At 40.0% G+C, this 20,367-nt stretch overlaps 1 long non-coding RNA gene across 3 annotated transcripts in view; it reads left to right on the top strand.

The window, feature by feature from the left end:
* Nucleotides 1-20,367, top strand: part of LOC122972584 — a 96,376-nt gene that overhangs the window by 38,892 nt on the left and 37,117 nt on the right. The window contains exon 4 of one of the 3 annotated variants that reach the window (XR_006399780.1): nt 3,023-3,194. The exons of the other annotated variants lie outside the window; for them this stretch is intronic. This is a non-coding gene — a long non-coding RNA (uncharacterized LOC122972584). Of the gene's footprint in view, nt 1-3,022; nt 3,195-20,367 lie in introns of those variants that run through there. 3 annotated transcript variants of the gene reach the window in all.

Here is a 20,367-nt window from a genome sequence, read left to right as displayed (position 1 = left end):
GATGACAAGAAACAGAACTCATGAGTTAGACTCAAAACATTGCAAGCCCATGGCATGTACCCTATCCTGCAGAGCCACTATTTGCCCCAGGCTTTTTTTTTTTTTTTTTTTTTTTTACTTCACAGTAAATCTTCAGAGGCAAGGTGTCAGTCAGCACCAGTATCATCACAAGAGATGATGTCATTCATCTATCTATATATAGAGTCATATGAACACAGATATGTCTACAGTGTTTTATCTCATTGAAAGGGCAAGTGATTTTCTTTCACCGCTGTGTCAGAGTTGAGATGGACTGCAGTTCAACAACATTAATATTTAAGGAACCTCAGCAACTGGCTTCAACCTCATCCATTATTTGTGTGCTTTCTGACACTCAAGGATTGTTGTCCCTGGATGACACACAAGCAGCATCCAAATCTTACCCCACATGGTGTAATAGCAAAGATGCTCATGGGTGACCCACAAGAGTGTATCCATTCCCGCAGGAGTCAGTGCTGATTCCTTGTTTGATGAGCCTCTGGCCTGGTGGGGACCTGCACATGTAAGCACATAGTTTGGGATGCACGTGTATGAGGCTACATATGGACCAAGTAATATAAAATGCATGTTTCTCAGTCAGTTGAGTTAATTGTCCCTCTACCTGGCTTGTATAATGATCAGATAATATTTTTGCCTGCTCGAGGATCACCACAGGGGAACATTTTTGCCCTTTTCTTCAATCTAATCATCACCGGTTTGAAATGATGTGCTCATATACAGCGTGGAGAACAGCAGTGCATCTCACACACATGCAGACTCACATACCTGGAAATGATTTCAAGGACTCAGGGGAACGTGGCCCAGCCGATACCCCAGTTCTGACACTGAAAAGCACCCCTCCTACCCCCCCCCATACCCCTCCACCAGCCCCAACCCCACGTCCCTCCCCAAACCCACCACCTCTGTGTCCTGTTTCTGGGCCCCCTAATGCATCCCCAGACCCCGACCATAGCAGAGGCTCTACAACATGCTGGAGCAAATCAAGTATTGACCTGAAGCAGTTATGTGCTGTAGAACATTATATTCTCATCTGGGTGGCGTGGTGACTGTAAAGAACACTCTGTTTGCTGTGAAACATGGCTTTGCTTATGCACTCTGCTGCACGCCCAGGCGCCCACGACGCTCGTACATCAAGCGCCGGCCTTGTCGCTTGCTTTATTGAGAGGGAAAACAAAGGGTTGAGCCGTTTGGAATCATTTTTTCTCAGGACGATTTTTCAAAACAGCACCAAAAGCTTTCCTTTTGGGGTTTTGAGGTGGCCAAGGAGGAGAGAACTGGCGATAAAATTGATGAATGGCAGATTGATGGATTTCATTCCTCCGCAGAGGAGAAAAACGACAGAGATGCACATAAGGTTTTTTTATGTTTCGAGAGTTTGAGAAAGTTACTTATGACTGATGACGGTGCTCGCTGGCACATTTCTATGCACAAGTGATCATAGCAGTTGTTTTAGTAATAGTAGCAGTAGTGCTTTTTATTTATTGAGCCATTGGGACAAATATCAGGGACAAGTGGATAGGTAAATTGTATATTTTGGAAATCATCCTTCTTAATATGCAGAAAAGTACAGAGATCTCAGAAATGCAGGGTAGTGTTGTCAACAGTGACATTAAATTCCAAATCAAAACCTTAAAAACATGTGGTGGAATATGACAATATGCAAAATACCTGAAGTAATTGGTGAGTTTTTGTGATTTTGAAATTTGTAAATAATTCCTCTCATACTGTATAGCGACTGAGCAAAATCATGAGCACATGTCCAGTGTGTGGTCAGAGGAATGGTCTTTATGTCTTTATTTTAAAAATCATCAAGTTGATTGGTTACAATGTATTAATACATTTTTGGGACACCTTTTACTTCTTTATTCAGGTTATCAGTGATTCCTAATTTTTTTCTGGATCACAGCTGACGTCTGCTTCTCTGCTGTTAACCAGTTGGTTGTAAATGATCTGATTAAAATAAAGTTAATAAATTATGATTGGTGAAAGTTGTGGTTTCCGTAAACGCGTAGTGCCTTTTGCTTACAGTCACTGTTGACTTATTCAGTACTCAATCAAGACTATGATATTTCCCTATACTTAACCTTGAAAGCCCTTAAAAATTTAAGAAAAAAATCCTTTAAAGTCCTGGTTACTAGTATAACCATAAAAAAGTTTAATCATGCTTTAGTCGCTATGAGTGGAAATTGCATTGTAAGAGCGATTATTGTAGAAAAGAAAAAAAAAAAGCGTTGCTCCTGAGCAGAGACGTTCGTCATCAACATATCTGACTCACCAGATATTTCTGTTTTATTTCCTCATTATGCTAATAAGACCAGAATCCAGTCAGGATTATGTTTCCTCCAATACAAACAAATGTAATTTCTAGGAGACAGCGTTGAAGTACATATAAATAGTATTTATTTTAATATATGATTGAAAAAATATATTGTTGCAGTTTGATTACGCCGCTCAGTTTGGATAATAAGTCATCCAATGTCCTGCTAAATAAACACTAAACAACAGGTTGGTAATAAATACAAAAAATATATATTTTCTTTGAAATCAATTGCATTTTAATTAAAAAAAATCATATTTAATAAAAAAAACCCTCCATTTTTCACCCTTGCATTCTTTCTCCCAGTCAATACGAGGCCTTAGACTTTAATAATGAGCCATTAAACAATGTGTTTAGTAAATTGATCTGTGAAGAAACATGCAATCACCAACAGCCACTAATGAGTTCCCATTTGTTTCAGAGAGCGGGGAAGAGACAGAGTGAGCAGCCCTTCATCCCTCTCTCTTCTCTCTCTTTCATTCATTACTTTTCTTCCCCCGCTCCCTTTCTCTCCTGCTTACCTCTCCTCTCTCAGATTCTTTTCGTCCTCCACATCTCATTCAATACCCATCACTGTATCTGTCCATGTCTCACTATCTCCTGCTACGCTTCTCTCTCTCTCTTTTTCTCTAACTCTCCTTTCCTCTCCCCCTTTCCCTCCTAAAGGACACAGGTGACTGAACCCATGACTGTCCTGGCGTCAGAGGATGATACATAACAGCTCAGCCTCAAATGACAAATCCAGGCGACACTCGGCCGAGAAGAGACATATTGATTTTTCAATGATTAATAAGTGGAAAATAATTGTGTTTCATTAAGATGGATGGAGTTTCATTTAGTCCTGTCTCCTCTTCTTCACTTCAGCGCCAGGCAGGCAATCAAATCTGCCGCTACCACAACCCGTTAGCCTGCTATGGCAACAAGGCCAGCCACATGTGTTTCTCAGTGTGTGTGTTTGTTTGTGTGTTTGTGCGCTGCTGCACAGTATTGGGAGAAGGAGAGCGATGTGAAAGGAAGATGAGAGTCTATCTCTCAAAGGGGAACACTTTACTAGCAGCAATAGCAGGGCAAGATATACAGACCCCATGGAGAGATCAAGTGTAAACCACAAAAACTCCACTTTTCATCCTGCGAACATTTCGACAACACTGATTATGTTTACATACATGGAGATTTCCTCTTTTTCATTCCGGTTTTAGGTCAACACATTGAAAATATCAACACTTGGTTGGAGTAACCCTGGTACACACATGCCCTTATTATGGGAAACTGGAAACCAGAAACCATTTGTGGTGACGACTGGCCAAATGTTGGCGCAAATGTTGGTCCCTCAAAATAAAAAAAAACTTCTATCTGGACTCACTCATCATTTTTGTGGTTGGGAAGATCACAGAAGAGGAAGAGAAACCAATTTCCTTACTGATAGTAGCTTTAACATACAACAGAATGTACAAGCCAGTCTGCGTTTTACATGAGGAGCACAACTTCAGTGGAAACATTCCTCTACTCTGTCTCACTTACTGGTCTTACCTACACATACTGATGCAACAAGTCAAGACAAGTTTTAGCATTATGGCAAATGTAATTAAAGTCAATTACACGAGTTGAGAGAAATACATCAAAACTGACGAATATCGCTCATTAGCAGCTTTGGTGTGAGCTGTGCAAACTTTTGGTGCATTGTGGGTACATTTTGATATGGTGTGCAGCTGGTAAATTAACACTGGACAATTGCCAAGTGCTTGAAAATTTTGTTAGTGGTCAATGACTCTGTCTAACCTTTTTATGAGCTGTGTTGTTGGAAAAAAATAGAGACCACAGAAAATAAAATCATTTTCTAAGATCTACTTTTATATGATAAATGTCTGGTCCTGGACCTGGAATTTTTTACAGTTATATATTTAGTCTTTAAATCAAAACCTCATCTAACATTGAAAGGGACCTAACTGGATTACCGAATGCATGTAAACACAGCCAATGAGGACTGAAACAGAAAGACTGTAACAACTAACCAGGACTACTGCTGGACAGCTGTGTGAATATTTTCAGACTACATAAATACAGTATTCATTCATGCTAAATAAGTGACAAACATGCAGACGATGATGCAGATGGTCGTGCACGGTTTATTATCTTTATCATGACACAAATCTGCAATTACGCAAACCGCTGTGTATTAACCTCTATCTGACAAAGTGCTAGAGAGTGTACATTGTATAAAGACGTAATAACATTATTTTGAGGGATAAAGCCATACAAGAGAGGGCCTTGCTTTAAATGAAGGCGTCAGAACAGTGGGGGAAGGGTTGCAGCATCCTGGTCCTCCATCCCAGCATCCCTGTGTATCACTTTAATGTTCATATAATGACATCCCTTCCAAGTTTGTGTCATGGGCCATCAACAATCATAATTGTAAAGTGATTCATTGACTGATGTTGTCAACAGTGCTACTGTCAAGAGAAACTGATACCAGAGAAAGAGAATAGGGCCCTCTAATGAATATATCAATAACCAGTGACAGGTGAAGGAGTGCTCCTGACGAAATTTCAAATAAGCACTAACACCTCTCCTGATGCCTTCATTTGTTCTTGCTACAGCACATTCTGCCAAGGCGAGTGAGGAAATAACACAATTAAAAGCTTCGAATCTATAAAAATCTCAATAAAAATATCTAGAGGTTTTTTTAATTTTCAACATCTATGAACAGAATAAGAAAGTTTGATTTCTAAATTGCAGATTTACAAAAAAGTGGGGACCATATATTTTATATTCTACCTGCCTGTCGTCTGTGTTCTTTGGGCCTGTTTGTCTACTTAATGTTAGCGGTGTCTTACCTCTTCATATCTGAACACACTCATAACTCTTTTTGGATACTATACACAACATACAGTATGATGACACCAAACTTGTGTGTCTCAGACAGGATAGTTCACTTCAACATTTTCTCATATCAAGGACACCATAAGTGGGAACCTTAAATTGCTGGGGACCAATTTGTCGTCTTTCGCCTTGTGTGAATGTTTGTGTTTGTCTTTGTGTCTGCGTATAATCACCTACACACTTCACAAGGGAACACTAGCGATACATCACCCAAATGAGGTCCAGTCGGGGCCATGATCCATCACCCAGTGTCTAGTCTAACAGCGAAGGTAATGAGAAAGGAACCTATGCAACATTGATGGGGCCTGGCTGCCACAAACACATGGACAATAGTATTGATGGCTGACTGAAGGAGTGACCATTGCTATGAAAGGCTGTTTGCGGTTATGAAACGTAAGAAAGAAAGAAGAGGCACGTTTCGTTATTTTATGGCATTAAAAACTTACTGTAATAATTAGTGTGTTTGTGTGTGTCCACATGTGCATCAAAGAGTGAGTATACGATTGTGTGTTCACACACACACTCATCTCCGGCGTACACCTGTCATCCTCACCCAGCCAGGGGAATAAAAACCTGGCCGAAATGCAATTAAAGGGGCACTGTGGTGCTCCATTGTCACATCACGCCGGGGCTACCTCTCTCTGCCTGCCGCATTAATAGGGTTTCAATTGCCAGCGCCCGCTTCTTAATGGCTGATTTATTTCATTTTAATACCCTTGTCAGAAGGTAAGGCCTCAACTGAGGGTCGCATAATAGGGGGCCATTTTCCCCTCTTTCTCCAGCGGGAATGCTTGGCTCTAAAGATCTCCATTTGATATGTGGGCCACAACCCTTTTGACTGAGGCAGTGGGGGTGGTGAGGCTGGGGGATGGGAATATAAGATGGATATAAGAAGTGTTATTCATAGTTATTCATAACTGCTAACTTCTTAAAGATTACTTACCTGCAATTGAATAGATTGGTATTAATAATGTTGGTCAAAGTTGCACTATAGAGCATAATTATAACAAGAGAGGGGATAGTATCATAAATCAGAATAATACGTCATTAGTTAAAACAAGGAAACACAAATTATCAATGACATAACATACATCATATGTAGCATCAGTGTCTTTGTCTTCATCTCTCCCTGTCTTGAATTGTAGGACAATGGCAACCCCGTTCCCAAGAGATACTCAATTGACTGGAACCTCTGTCATTTAACACACTATTAATTGACTAATGTGCATCACGTCGCTATGCAGCATAGGTAGATGAGGACCATGGGGCCTTATCAGAGTGGATTATGGGAAATTAGCTGAAGCAGCAACAGAACAGGCACGCTCCTGTTTTTTCTCAGCATCACAAGAACACACAATCAGCTGTGGCGGAGCGGATGTTGCCATTTGAGATTATTTGCACAAAGGCGATTATTTTAATCACTTAATTCCGGTATTATGAGACATCTGCTATGTTTAGCTTCATATTTCCATTTCCCCAGACAACTGTGTGCAGTCAAGACTTCATCAATATCATTACTCACTACATTGTTTTACTCAAACAACGCCTGTATGATTAATGAATAGGCAAAAGACAGTGTACAACCATAATTCTCACAAATCAATTACTCATGGTAGGGAGGCCTGTGTTGCAGATCAGCCATAATATAGTTAATCATACACTTTCAATGGGATGCATGAAGTCAGTCATTCAGTGTGTGGGAGTGATAATCAACACTAATGTATTAAGTGTTTACAGCATGCATGTGAGGGGAGGTGTTAATGCGCATGGTACAATGCATACATACAAACGTGCTCTGCAGAACATACAGTTTTTTGTTGATCGCGTCCATGTAATTGCATTATGTACATTACATGTCGCTGCTCTTGGATATCACACAATAAATGAAGGAGACAAATGCATGTAGTCTACATCATCCTCCCAAGCACACGCTGTTTACAGTATGTAGCCCCCAACCGAGCTGCAATGGTGAATGTTCCCATTAGCATAAGAGGCTTTGAATTTGAATGTCTCTGCTGGCATGAGCATCAAAGGACAGTTGTGTCGATAAAGTAATCCCAACACTTTGAAAAGTTCTGTTAATTACAAAAAAACATAAAGACCAGTTTGTGAATGCACAATGCACAAATATATCACACACGCGCCAACATCGCCACACATCTTCTTACAACACACATCCAAAACATCAATGAAATCATTATTTCAATTATACTCCTCGAGGTGTCAAATGAAGTATATCCTGATTACGGAGCTGGGATCCATCCATCTGGTCTCACTCTTTGCTGTGGCCTAACGGCTCTAATTAGCTTTCTGTCTATAAACTAATCTTTCATTCATCAATGGATTGATTTCCCTGTCTTCATTACTAGTAGGCTGACATTGTGTCGCTGAGTTGAAAGCAAAGATGGCCAATTCTGTGCAAAAGGTTAAACATGTTAAGTTTGGCAACTAGCAGCAGACAAGCCATTGTTTGGGAGAGGTTTATAAATGAATATGTCATGTCCAGTTTTTCCCTTTTGTAACAGTGGAAGGACATTTATTATTACATACAACTAAAAATGTGGTGAAGAGACTAGGGCTCACATTTAAGAGATAACAAAAATCAATAAAAGTAGTTATTTTGTATCTACTGAAGAACTGCATATACAGTTGTGAACTATTAGTAATTAATTAAATTAACCATAAGCCAAACAAAAGAATGGCAACAATTGCATTTTTGTAATTAATTAAAATGTTTTAACCGCACTCATACATGTTATTTCCATTTTGAGTTGAAGATATGTCAAAGTTTCAGTTAATTGAATATATAAAATGAACCATTAAAGCACCATAATGTATCTTTACCGTTTCTCAAAGGTCAGTCCTGTTTTGGCTGGGCGGTGGCCATGTTTACTCGTGTTTCCGCAATTTTGCTACTATTTCCGATATTTGTTCTTGTTCACATGTCTTTCCCTTCCACTTCGGTGTCTCCGCCATTCTCCACCCACTGATGCGGTATCATGCGACGCCAGTCACGGTTCAAAGCGGAGATTACCTCGGTTTTCTTTACAAGGAGTGGGTAAACCTTTGTACAGTATCAACTTTTGCACAGGGCCTGCTGCGCCTGTCGGCGGGAAAATAAACAGATGTACATTTTTTGTTTATAACTGCTCTGAATGATGGATTACAGCATACAGATAGCGGTAATTATCGGAAAACCATTAACATTCCGACACTATCCATACCCTTACACACAGTCTGTATCATACTTTGGACATGGGATTTTCTGTAGGATATACAGTATACAGGGAACATATGCTGAGCGCAGTAAATGCTTGCTTAAATCCACTCGCCTTGCCCTTAGGTTATCTTTATCCTATATTTATTTTTATCCACATTTTCCCTGATTCCCTATGTCTCTTTTTTCTCCACACCAAGGTGTATGGGTTTACAGTAATGCAGAGTGTATGGGAACGGCGATGGCATGCATTGTCCCTTTTTGACAGCGTCTCAATAGATAATCTCCGAGTGTCTTGGATTTCGTTCAATCTATTAACCATAATGGCATATATTTAGTGCTTCCTAACTTTGCCTTGGGCTTCTGTCACCCTAACACAGCATTGAAAGTGGCAGCATGTTAAAAGCAATGGAATAGCACGCTATCTGGTTGTTTATGAGAACTGAAAAGCATTTTGTTTACATTGGAGGAGAGACAATTTATTTGTAATTCGCAGAGATAGAAGCATTAAAGCTTAAAGTCTTGTGAATGTAGGCGTATTTCGAGACAAACTGATAAAACCTAATGGAAGCGGTTGACAGCAGTAGTGTGAATGTGAGGCACTATTGTATTTCTGCAATGAGCATTAACAAAAGCAGCTGGTATCACAGACTGAAATGAAAAGCTGCAGTCTGTATACAGTTCACTCAACACTTAAGGATTTCATTGATTTTCCAGGGATACAGTGGAATCACACGACGTACAACCAAACACAGTTCCTATCCAATCACACCCACACCTACCACCACCTTTCCCAAAAAGATTATGTAAGGGTTATCTGATACATTGTTTTGCTGAAATATTACACTCTATTTAACATTTGATATTTGCCAGTCGTGTCCTCATCACAAATGTCTTTTTACTCTCAGCTATAGCATAAAGACCTTTTAAATCTATATGAAAAAATGATCTATCATATAATTGTTGATCATTTCATCTTGTTTAAAATGAAATTTGTAGTTGTACCATCGAGTACCTTTGAAATAGCAGAATTGGACACTTTGCCCAGAATGTGTTCCATGATGGTGTAATGGCTTTTTTTTTTTTTTAAGATGCTTTTGTGATGTGGCATTTGAAATTCAGGTGGAAAACTGAAATTTAAGATTTTGATTTATGGTTTTAACCAGACATATTGTTAATAACAGCTTAAGTACGTCAGTGGTATTGGTATTAAGTCAATACAAATAGTTTTTGTCAATGTGACAACTGTATGCCAATAATGAAAAAGACAAAAAAACTTTTTAGGCAAAAACTATGATGAAATGTAACCAATACAAACCAAACACAGTGACTGTATTACATAGAACATGTTTTACTGCAATTTTAAACAACCAAAAACATATTTATGTTTCTATTATAGTGTTCAGTGACATCACTTACTGTATGTTAAGGACGTGTTTCAGTTCATTTGACATTTTTCATGTGTCCTCATGAAGGATTAAATCTTCTTGGATATAAATGCTATTAAATACATAATGACATTAAGTGTATTGTTAGAATTTATTCAAAATGAACCTAAATCAGTACTAAAACTATCTGGGTTCTTTACAGTAATATTTCCATAAAAGGATAATACTTGACAGAAAAAAGAGAAAGAAAATCAATAATGCATTATGAACTAAATATGATACATTTTTCAATCACTAAAACAAAATTAAATAATGATCAAACAACTAAAATGTTACTTAAACTAATGCTGCAGTGGTTTTCTAGTCCCTGTCTAAATAATTAATGTTAATGGGTGCAGTAGAAGTGCAGTAGAAGTGTAACTACTTCTTTACTTAACCAAGAATGAGAAACATTTACCTACAAATTTGGATAATACTGTAAACTCTATTATTCTTATTGGGAAATTGTTGTGTCATACAGAGGAAGTGTACATACTCAATCAAAAGTGTAAGCACTGGTGCAGCTGTTGTATTCTACTTGTAGCCAACTTTGAACACTGGCAACATCAAAACACACCATTCTGTTTCAATAATAATTGAGTTAAATCTATATTAAATCTAGATCCCTCTATTATTCGAATGATTAAATTCATTATAAGATACAGAATAGCAGCAGGAGAGACACCCTGTCTTCAGTTGCAGCGGGTAGAAAAGGAAATGAACCATCAAGATGTGTTTTAATCTTTCCTTTCTATCATGTTAAGTCCAAAATAACAATAAAAACATGTAGACCAGAGTCAGTTTTCTGATAGCCTTTCCATTTACAGGTTAAACCTGATAAGTATAGAAGACATGTTACATTTTTTGAGAACTACAGCTATATCACTGTCACTGTATACAGCAGAGAAAAAAACATTCTTTCTTGTGCTCAGTTCTGCCCTCCCCATTTATGCTAATTGCCATGGTGTTGCATGATTAGTGGTAACTATTTACAGTAGAGACGTTTGCTAATCAACCCATAGAGTTATGCTGCAGATCTGGGAGCAATTATGTCCACACACAGAGCACATATTTATAACACACACATACACTCACATACACCTATATAGACCCGAACATGCTTTCGCATACACATACGCACACGGTTAGGAACACATCAATTACCAGGGCCAGCGTTTTACATTTAATCTTCTTATTGGATCCTTGTTAATGTTAACCACTTCCTTCCCCTGCAGTTTATTTTGCTTTTGTGCATGTGGCCTCTGCTCTCAGCGAGTGTTCGTAGACCAGACCATCCATAACCTGCACAGACAGACAGACAGGCAAGAGGGGGAGAGACACACAGAGCAGCTGGCTTTTTCTGAAAGCGTTGTAGATTTTTAACGGGAAACAAAAGTGATGCAATCGTTTTGTTTCTACCTACCTTTCTCCTCAAAAACATCGGTTGAAAGAGGGCACGCCACAGTTCAAACTCTTCAGATTGCTCTTATGTAATGACACAATGCACTCAGGTAAACTTTCACCAAACAAGACACTTGTGCTTTTGTTTCCGATGCTGCACTTGACCAGAGTCTGACTTCCCATAAAGCTTTTCACCGGTCGAGTTATCTTTGTTACTGTAAAGGTGATGATGTTATCATGTAAAAATGACCAGACTGCCTTTCCCAGAAGTACCTTGGTAAGATCGTCTCTTTCCATTGTGAGTCAGTTGGAAAGGAGAAATGATCTGTGAGATGAGAAGCTCGTGTGAACGGCTGCCCAGAATGTTTTTGTTGTTTTCGTTGACCTCGAGAAACTGATCTCAACACATGCTTGGCTCCACCAAAAAACAGAGTGTGAACCTGCATTTGGGAAGAAATTACCATACGAAGTTTATGTTTTATTTTCTACTTATACAAGTCCTGCAGGCAATAAAAGGCTATTTTCTTGTAGAAGTCTGTAAAATAAATTAAAAGTGAACCAATATTAACAGGACATCAAAGGGAGGATGTGTCTTGTGAGATTTTGCTATAAATTATATACTGTAGGTGCTTACTGATTTCTTACTAACTTCCTGACTTCTGAGCACCCTCCCCATTGTGCTTCCATATTCTTCACAAAAGTTCCCACCACTTATCAAAGAACTCAACCGCTCCCTCTAGTCCAAAGTGGTCCAACATTTTCCCTTTCTAATTACGTAATCAATGGCCTTTTAAAGGTACAAGCAAATCACCATCAGGGCGAGCTGCTGACCCTCTCCGCGAACCTTTGAGGCTTAGAAAAACGAGATTTGTACCAATCAGGGAGAGCTGACGCTTGACTTGGAGCCGCGGACAGAGAGTCAGGACCCCTAATTAGGACTCCTAACCCCGTACTGACAGACAGATTTGTTTTTGCCTTGCCCAGTGTTTGGCCAAGATCTGCTGGGACTCTCAGATCAGCAGATATGCATCAAGAACTACCAGCGTCCTGCGATTGGCGTTCATTAACTGACTTATTCAAACAAAACACAATCAAACCCCAAAAGCTGCCTTGGTGTGCAATCCAAATAATAGAAATAATAGGTCTTTTCCTCCTCATTTTACCCCACAAAGACCCCAAAATATAGCTCATACTGCGGGAATTATTTGCTGTAATTACTCATTAAATACATATGAGAAGATAAACAAAGAATCAGAATCTTAAATAAAATAAATGTTCAGGTTTTACTCTATAAACTTAGTCACAGTATTATAAATTGCACAAGAACAATATGACAATCCTGAGAAGGAGGCATATAGTCTGCACGCTGCTAATAATAATTGATCTGGTGCATTTCTTTTTAGATGCATGGGGGGCTTGTTGGGTAAAGAGTGAATCCAGGCCATCAGTGCTTCCTATTAGGCATCTCTGGTATTTTCCAAACAGCTGCCTTTGATTATTCGCAGCAGGGGCTGCCACAATACTGCCATGAGATAGCATCAGCTGCCTCCAATGGTGCAGCCAGGGACAGGCAACAAGGACAGGATGCAGATGCAAACACACACACACACACACACACACACACACACACACACACACACACACAGAAGTACTGACTCAAAGGGACACACAGACACATGCACGCGCACACACATGCCAAGCAAAGACAAAGGCCAAGTGGTGTGGAGGAGGAGGAGGAGGAGGTGAAGGAGGAGGAGATGGCCTGCAGTGGCTCTTCAGGGCTTCCTGTCTTTTTTTTTCAGTCCCTGGAGGCCAAAGATACTTCCCATGGCTGGTCACGCTCATCCAGACCATTTCACATAGAATCCAAAGCTTATTTGATGTCATACGCAACCCCAAAGCAGCCAGACTCACTTCCCCTCCCTGGCAACTGTTTTTATCAAGCAACTGAGTGATGCTTTTTACGGGAAGTGATCTAATTTGCATAGTAAACCCCCCATTTTGCAGTCATGAAAAGTTAATAATTTCAGATTTCAGCATTTTTTATCAATTACTGCATTTTTAATACATTAAGCCATGATAGTCTTTTAAAAAGACACAGATGTCTCCATGGGTTGCCTCCCATAAAATCTAATCTCATTAGAGATAAGTTAAGGTAGGTAAGAAATAATAATAATTGTGACTCATCGCTTTTGCTTCAAATAGCCACCTTAATGTCGGGATAAACAACAATATTTAGGAAACCGATAATCAATTGCAGCATTATATTATGGCATACGCCGTAATAACTCTAAATGCTATTGTAGTCTGATTAAAATGCCAAGGTGAGGTATTCTACCACCATCTGTTGAATGCGGCTAAATTGAAAATAGACTTGAGGAAGTGGGGTTTCGACGTGGGGGCTGATGTTGATGTCGACGTGGTGCTCATAGCCTTTTCCATTTCGGATCAAACCGAGATGAAACTTCCCCCCGCTGCTTGCCTCTGCAGCAGGTGCTTCACGGTGTGTGCCGCTCTAAACTCAACCCCCTTTACCCACTGACATTTAGCAGACACACACATTTTGATCTCCCGCTGCCACGCTGCCAAATATTGAAAGGCAACGAAGAACATAAAGAGCACGTATTTACTTAGCGCTCGGCAATGACACTGCACAGGGGGTAGAGAAGGAGGAAGAGAGAGAGACGGAGAGAGGTTAGGAGGGAAAAAAAAAAAAAAGAAAAGTCAGCGGGGATGTATTTGTATCCATAGAAACCTCAATCAAAGTGGATTTTGTGACCTCACCTTCTAGTCTTTGGCGCTATTCGGAAAGCAGTTGAGGGCACTCAACATGCCAGCCATCAAGCCTCTCAGTTCTCAAGAGCCATTTGGCAAATAATCAGTTTGTTATTGGTCTTAAATAGTGCCTAATTAAAACGGTGACCTCGGCCAGGCACCCTCTTCCTACACCTAACCTAAACAGGAAAAATCTATTTAATTGCAGCTGGAAAAAAAAAAAGCAGATTTTTTTTTTTCTTTTTTTTTTTTTTGCATTGGGGGGGTGTGTGGGGGCGTGGGGGTGGGGTAGGAGGGTGAGAGGTAATTGACCCTCTGTGAAACAAATGAATCCTCGGGGGAATCTGGCTCAAATGGATGTTTAAATGCAAACAGTAGTCAGTCCACTCACAGGAGAGGGCCAGAACCACACAGCCCTCAGTCCCTGCTGAAATCCTATAAAATCAAATCAAAGAATCTGACATTTTCACTAACCAGAGGCCCTGGCGCTGGTTCCGCTACAATAACAAATGGACTAACGGGACAAATTGAAATGAAAGTTGTAAATGAAGCTCACGTTAAAATGCCTGAGATCAGAGAGAGGAGGGAGGGAGGCAGAGAGAGAGAGAGAGCTACATGAGAGGAAAGGGAGAGAGAGAGAGAGAGAGAGAGAGAGAGAGAGAGAGAGAGAGAAGATTAGTGGTTAGGTGAAAATGTTTATTTTCACACTTCAAAGTTCCCAGCTCAGTGTGTGTGTGTTTAAGATCAACAGACCTTGTGATGAACAACCTGTTCCATGCTGGAAATACATTCTGTGAAACACAACAGTCCTCTGTAGAAACCCTGCAAAGCACTGACTGGGGAGTATTGAATTACAACTCTACTACACTGTTGAAGCAGCAGAGAAACACACTTTCACTCCCCCTTTTCAGAAGATGTCACTTTTATCTGCATGTGTCTCAACCTCGGCACACAGACACAAACCGAGTCTTTTTTTTTATCTCTCTCAAAGAAACAGCTCAGAAACCTGCTGAATCAGTTCTGCAACTTGCTGAACCGCACCTCCACATCATGAGTGCATGGTTACCACAGTTTGCTGTGTGTGCAGCAACTGTGCGCCACTTTCGACAGCCAGCACTTAAGAAATGATTTGTGTCACTATATAAGTGAGATGCACATTCTCTTTTTTCTTGAGTTTTGACATTCAGGCAGTTATTGTGGGTGTCGCTCAGAGGACAACAAGTGCAATGTTAAATTTTGAGCCACATAAAATGGAAGCATTTATTTCACTGTTGGGTGAAAAAATTTAAACATGTCTGCTTTTCAAGAACTAAGAATGAGAGCTTTATTTTTAGTTTGGGGTGGTTTGAAAGGGTTGACTAAACGCAAGGATGGCACTGTTTTCTCAATTTCTTCATTAAAAGCTGTGTAATTCATTGACAAAAATTTCCAAATTTGGATTATAAATTGGTGCAGAATGGTTTTTGAGACCCTAAAATCTGAAAATATGTCGTGTTTATTCCCCTTTGTGGCTGACAAAAATGTATGCTTCATGGTTCATAACATACCAATGCAGCTCATATGAGCATAGGTCGTAGTATTTCAATTTCTTTATTATTTACCACCACATTTCTGCATAAAATCATAATTTTTTGAGTTGAGTGGAGTTGGGCAAGGATTGAGAAAGATCATCAAGTGTCTATAACAACAACAACATAAAGTAGGTATATGATAATATGTCCACTATGACACTCTGATCCTCTTGCATGACTCTTATAATCAGCCTTTTGGATCCAGTTTTATATTTATGTCCAGACCTGACCTCCACTGCCCTTTGACATATGATTGAAGTCACATTCGTCTGAGCCACCAACTCTCCTCGACTGTAAAAGTCCTCGCTTGAAGCACCAAGAGATGGCAGTATTTCACAGAATATGCAACAGCGAGCGGGGAGGAGGGGGATTATCAGGAGCCAATGCAGCACTGGTTTACAGCTTCTTCTGTTTGAATTGAAAAAAAAAGGTCTTATGAGAACTTGTAAAGGAATATCTAAGGAGAATATTGTCATCCCATTCCTTGTTACATCTCTATATGTCTCTTTTTAATATTTACATCTCCCTGCTGGATTGAATACTGCTACTGGCCCTCAGTTCCAGTGTGTGTGTTTAAAAGATAAAAGAGTGAGTTGTAAATGTTGATGAAGTAATATACTGTATCTGAGTCAGTTTATTTGTTAAAACAGATGGAGTCATTTCCTGTGTGCTGAGTTTACTGTCAGGTTGGTGCAAGGATAAATGTCAATCTTGCTTTCACCAGAGTGTGATCAACCATTTAGGTTAAATATTTTATTTGGGAACAAAAGACAACATGCAGTTTATTTAAAAAGAGGTTATACTATATTTTGAAATATATTTTTTACAATACAGAATGCTATCTTTCCATAATTTACTTTATTCTAAAATGTGAATGTTCATAAAAAAAAACCAAAGTATTTTCCTGATGTGAAGTGTGAAGTGTCATCCCATTAACGGTGACGCAAGTTGATATAAGATTTACGGTCTCTGCTTATAAGTCAATATCGTACAGTCTGGCAACACACTTATTTGTGCCCTTGACTGAGATGTTTGTGAACCGTGTATTGAGAGGCAGCTGCTCAAATGTTAGGGGAAGGAAATCAAATCTAAATAAACAAGTTGCACCAAATGTTTCATCAGCTGTCACGATGCGAAGGGAGGGTCACACAATGAGAATAGAGACTTCCTCCTCTCCGTCTCCCCGCGTGGTTTTGGAAAGCCTGCCAAAGTTTTGGCGAGTGTAACATTTTCACAGAGTCGATATCTGAGGGAAAAGAAAAAAAAAAAAAAGAAGAAGAAGGATCCAGATAATCAGCTCCTGGCTAGTTTAGCTAGTATTGACTGCTCTTGCAATTCATTCTTTACATCTTTGCATAAATTCTCTGTATTTAGCAGCAGAAGTGTAAAACTTCATATTTTGTTTCACTATTGATGGAATAGCACACACACACACGACGAAGTCTAAAGGATAAAACTGTTTATTTTTTTTTGTCTCTGGCTCCGGTGTGTGTGAATGTGTGTGTGCCACTTTGCAAATGTACTGTACATCGAGTGACATTATGTGCACGCCCACATAAAAGTGCGTACGTTATGATGTGCGTGAGTTCCTCTTTTTGTTTCCTTGTGTCCTGTGCATATCTGTGTATCCTCACGTGTGTGTGTGTGTGTGTGTGTGTGTGTGTTACAGTGTGTGGAGGGTAGAAGTCAGGCCTAGGCCTTTGTAATGAGCAGCCTGGGTTCTTTCTGGTTCAGCTGCTCCTCTCCCTTATTTCACGCTGCGCTGCTCTCCAACTCCAGTGGCCCAGTGACTAGAGTCTCTCTCCCTCTCTCTCTCTATCTGTCCTCCTTGGTCTGTCTCTCTCTTTTATTTTCTTTACTTCCCTTACTCCCTCTTTTTTCATTTTATTTCCCTTCTCTATCTCTTAACCTCCTATCTCTTTCCCTTTCTCCCTCTCTCTTGTTTTCCCTATCGGTGTTGTTGCACCTAAAAATCTCAAATGGGGAATAGCTAGTGAGTGAGAGAGAGAGAGAGGGAGAGGATGGGGGGTGGGTGTGGGGGGGACAGAGGTAAAGGAGCATGCATGAATGGTCACTACTGCTCCATACCATTCATTCCAGTCAGCGAAGGGAACTGCCCTCCAACGCTCCACCTCACCTCCTCTTTTCCCTCCACAGGCCACCACCACCACCTCCTCTACAGGCCTCTGTGGAGCAAAGGGGGGCCTGAGCTGAGCTTTACTATAGAGTGGTTTTAACAGGACGTTTCTGCATGCACACACACCGCAAGCACACATGCGTACACACACAGTAACTGTACCACCATTCTTTAATGCCCCTTTCCTCTCCCGTATCTGCTTTTAAAGCCACTATTTGAGGAGTCTTTGACAGATTTTTCTTTAGATTTTTCAGATTCTCTCTCTCTTACATGAACTGTTTCACTGCATTCTTTTCCATTTATAGTACAGTCGAAGTCACTCAGACACACTGTATCAGCAAAGGTATGGAGAAGAATGAGAAGGCTGAGTCCTCTCTATCCATCCTGTGCATTTGCCCACTGAAGCTTAGAGTACAGATGCAGTGGGTAAAGTGGCGCTGCCTCACTATAGTCCTGCATACACACACACACATATTCAATGAGCGCATTGAAAAGATGAAGGCATGAACACAAATATGGAGTATTATTAGAATAGTAATAAAAGAAGGGGGGAAATGCAACTATGCCTTGACTTATTTTCCTTCTTTTGATGAGGGGGAAGAAAAGATGTTACACAAAGAGTCCAATAAAAGCAGGCTTCCCCGAGTGGAGGCAGAGCGATGTGTTTTTGAACTCCAGGGGAAGAAAGCTTCCAGGCCACTCTTTTGAATGGGTGGGAATCTGTCAGTTACTGAGGTAAAGGTGTGCTGTGGAATTTAAAGCTTTGTGATTGACATTTTGGGGGCTGCCTCTAACAACTGTAAACTTTTTTTTTTCTTTTTTCAAAGCTGTTGAGAATGTTAGGACTCTTTATCAGCTGGTGTTAACAGATATCCAGTAAAATATGACACCTTGACCTTTTATTCAAGGTATTAATTCTTAAAAGGCAGCGTCAATTCTTAAGACTTTTTTTTAGTGTTTTTTTTTTTTTTTTTTTTTTTTTTTTAGTTAGTGTTAAATATTGCTGCGCTTTTATTTTGACAAATTGTATTTTCTAATAATTATTTTTTTTACTTATTGTATTATGGCATAATGTGATAAGAGTGTTTGTGTGAATGTGTCATCACAAACATTAATAAATTGATTCTAACACTTGTAAGAAAAAAAAATTGTTCAATAAGCATTTTTTATTTTACAGTAATTTCAATAGAATATAATAGTATCAGTGACAATTGAACATTTCTGTAAGTTTAATCTTTGCCAGTGCCAATTTCACAGTAGTATGTGTCAAATGTCAGATGTCTCATTTGGGTGCAGAACTCTTCACACCTTGCTCCCCGTGACAGCGATCCTCAGAGAATGAATCAATTTACACCACACTATGGATATTAAAGCAGGTGATAAATATAATCGTCTCTGGCGATCACCTTCCAAAGTAGCCGTGTAACTGTTTTCAGCGGCGTGAAATCCTTTATCAAGCCGTCGCTGGTTGACAGAAACAATTATCCAGAGAGGGAGGTAAATGAATAAAATTAGCACTTGGAGCCCCCTTGCACATTTGTGCCTGTGGCTATCACCATGCGACGACTTCCCAAACTCTTATCATGAGCCCGGCACCAGAACGGCATGGGCTTTGTATCACACAGTAACCCCCGCCCATTTCACAATACCACTCCAAAACACACTTACACACACATTTACCCACACACTACATGCTTGGTTTAATCACACTGTTTTGCTCGGGCAAAACATTGTTTTGCACAGTGCAGTTCATAATGGACTAATTTTTGCTGCATAGGATCCCAAATCAAAATACTGTGGTTGTAGTGTATATGTGTGAATGTGTGTGTGTGTGTGTGAATGTGTGTGTGTGTGTGTGTGCTTTACGGGCTTTAAGCACAGAGGAACCTCGGTTCACATACTTGACATACATTTTTATTGCAACAGGAAACACTTAGGCCAAATGCTCCCATGTTCAGAGGTGACTTGCGGTTTTGAAACTGGGCATTCCTTTCTGATCGCTGCCTGAGAGCAGAGAGAGAGAGCGAGAGAGAGAGAGAGACTATTAAATGAGGTCATAATTGTTTCCTCCCACCCTCCACCCCCCCATCTTCACCCTCCCAGCTCCTTCACCGGTCCCCTGCATAGTATTTCCTGTTAGGACGGCAACCAGACAGCCTTTATTTACCCTGTGCTCATTTCCCTAAATTAATACCCCTCACCCACATCTATGGCACGGGATCTTGTTTTGTGAACCTAATAAAAGTTTGGTAAATGCTCTGCAATTTGTTCCACTGGCAACAACTGAGCCTGGAGTGTTGGGCGAGGTGGTGTTACTGTAGCAAGGCCTTGTTTTTAAGCGCTGTGGTTATCAGCAAGGAGGATGTACAAGACATACACACTTGTTCCATGATCACTGACACACCAGAAACTTTTCAGCAGTGTGCTACATGGACTCTGAAAATACTTAGTGTAAATTAAAAAATGAACAATTTATCCGTATAGCCCAATATCACAAATCACAAATTTGCCTCAGGGAGCTTTACAGTCTGTACAGCAATACAACATCAGATAAGGAAAAACTCCCTAAAAACCCCTTTAGCAGGGAAAAAAGACCCTCAATC

Source organism: Thunnus albacares, chromosome 21 (genome assembly GCF_914725855.1).
Source record: "Thunnus albacares chromosome 21, fThuAlb1.1, whole genome shotgun sequence".
NCBI classification, from domain to species: Eukaryota; Metazoa; Chordata; class Actinopteri; order Scombriformes; family Scombridae; genus Thunnus; species Thunnus albacares.
Note: the sequence above shows the minus strand (reverse complement) of the source record. Positions and strands in the feature narration are given on the sequence as shown.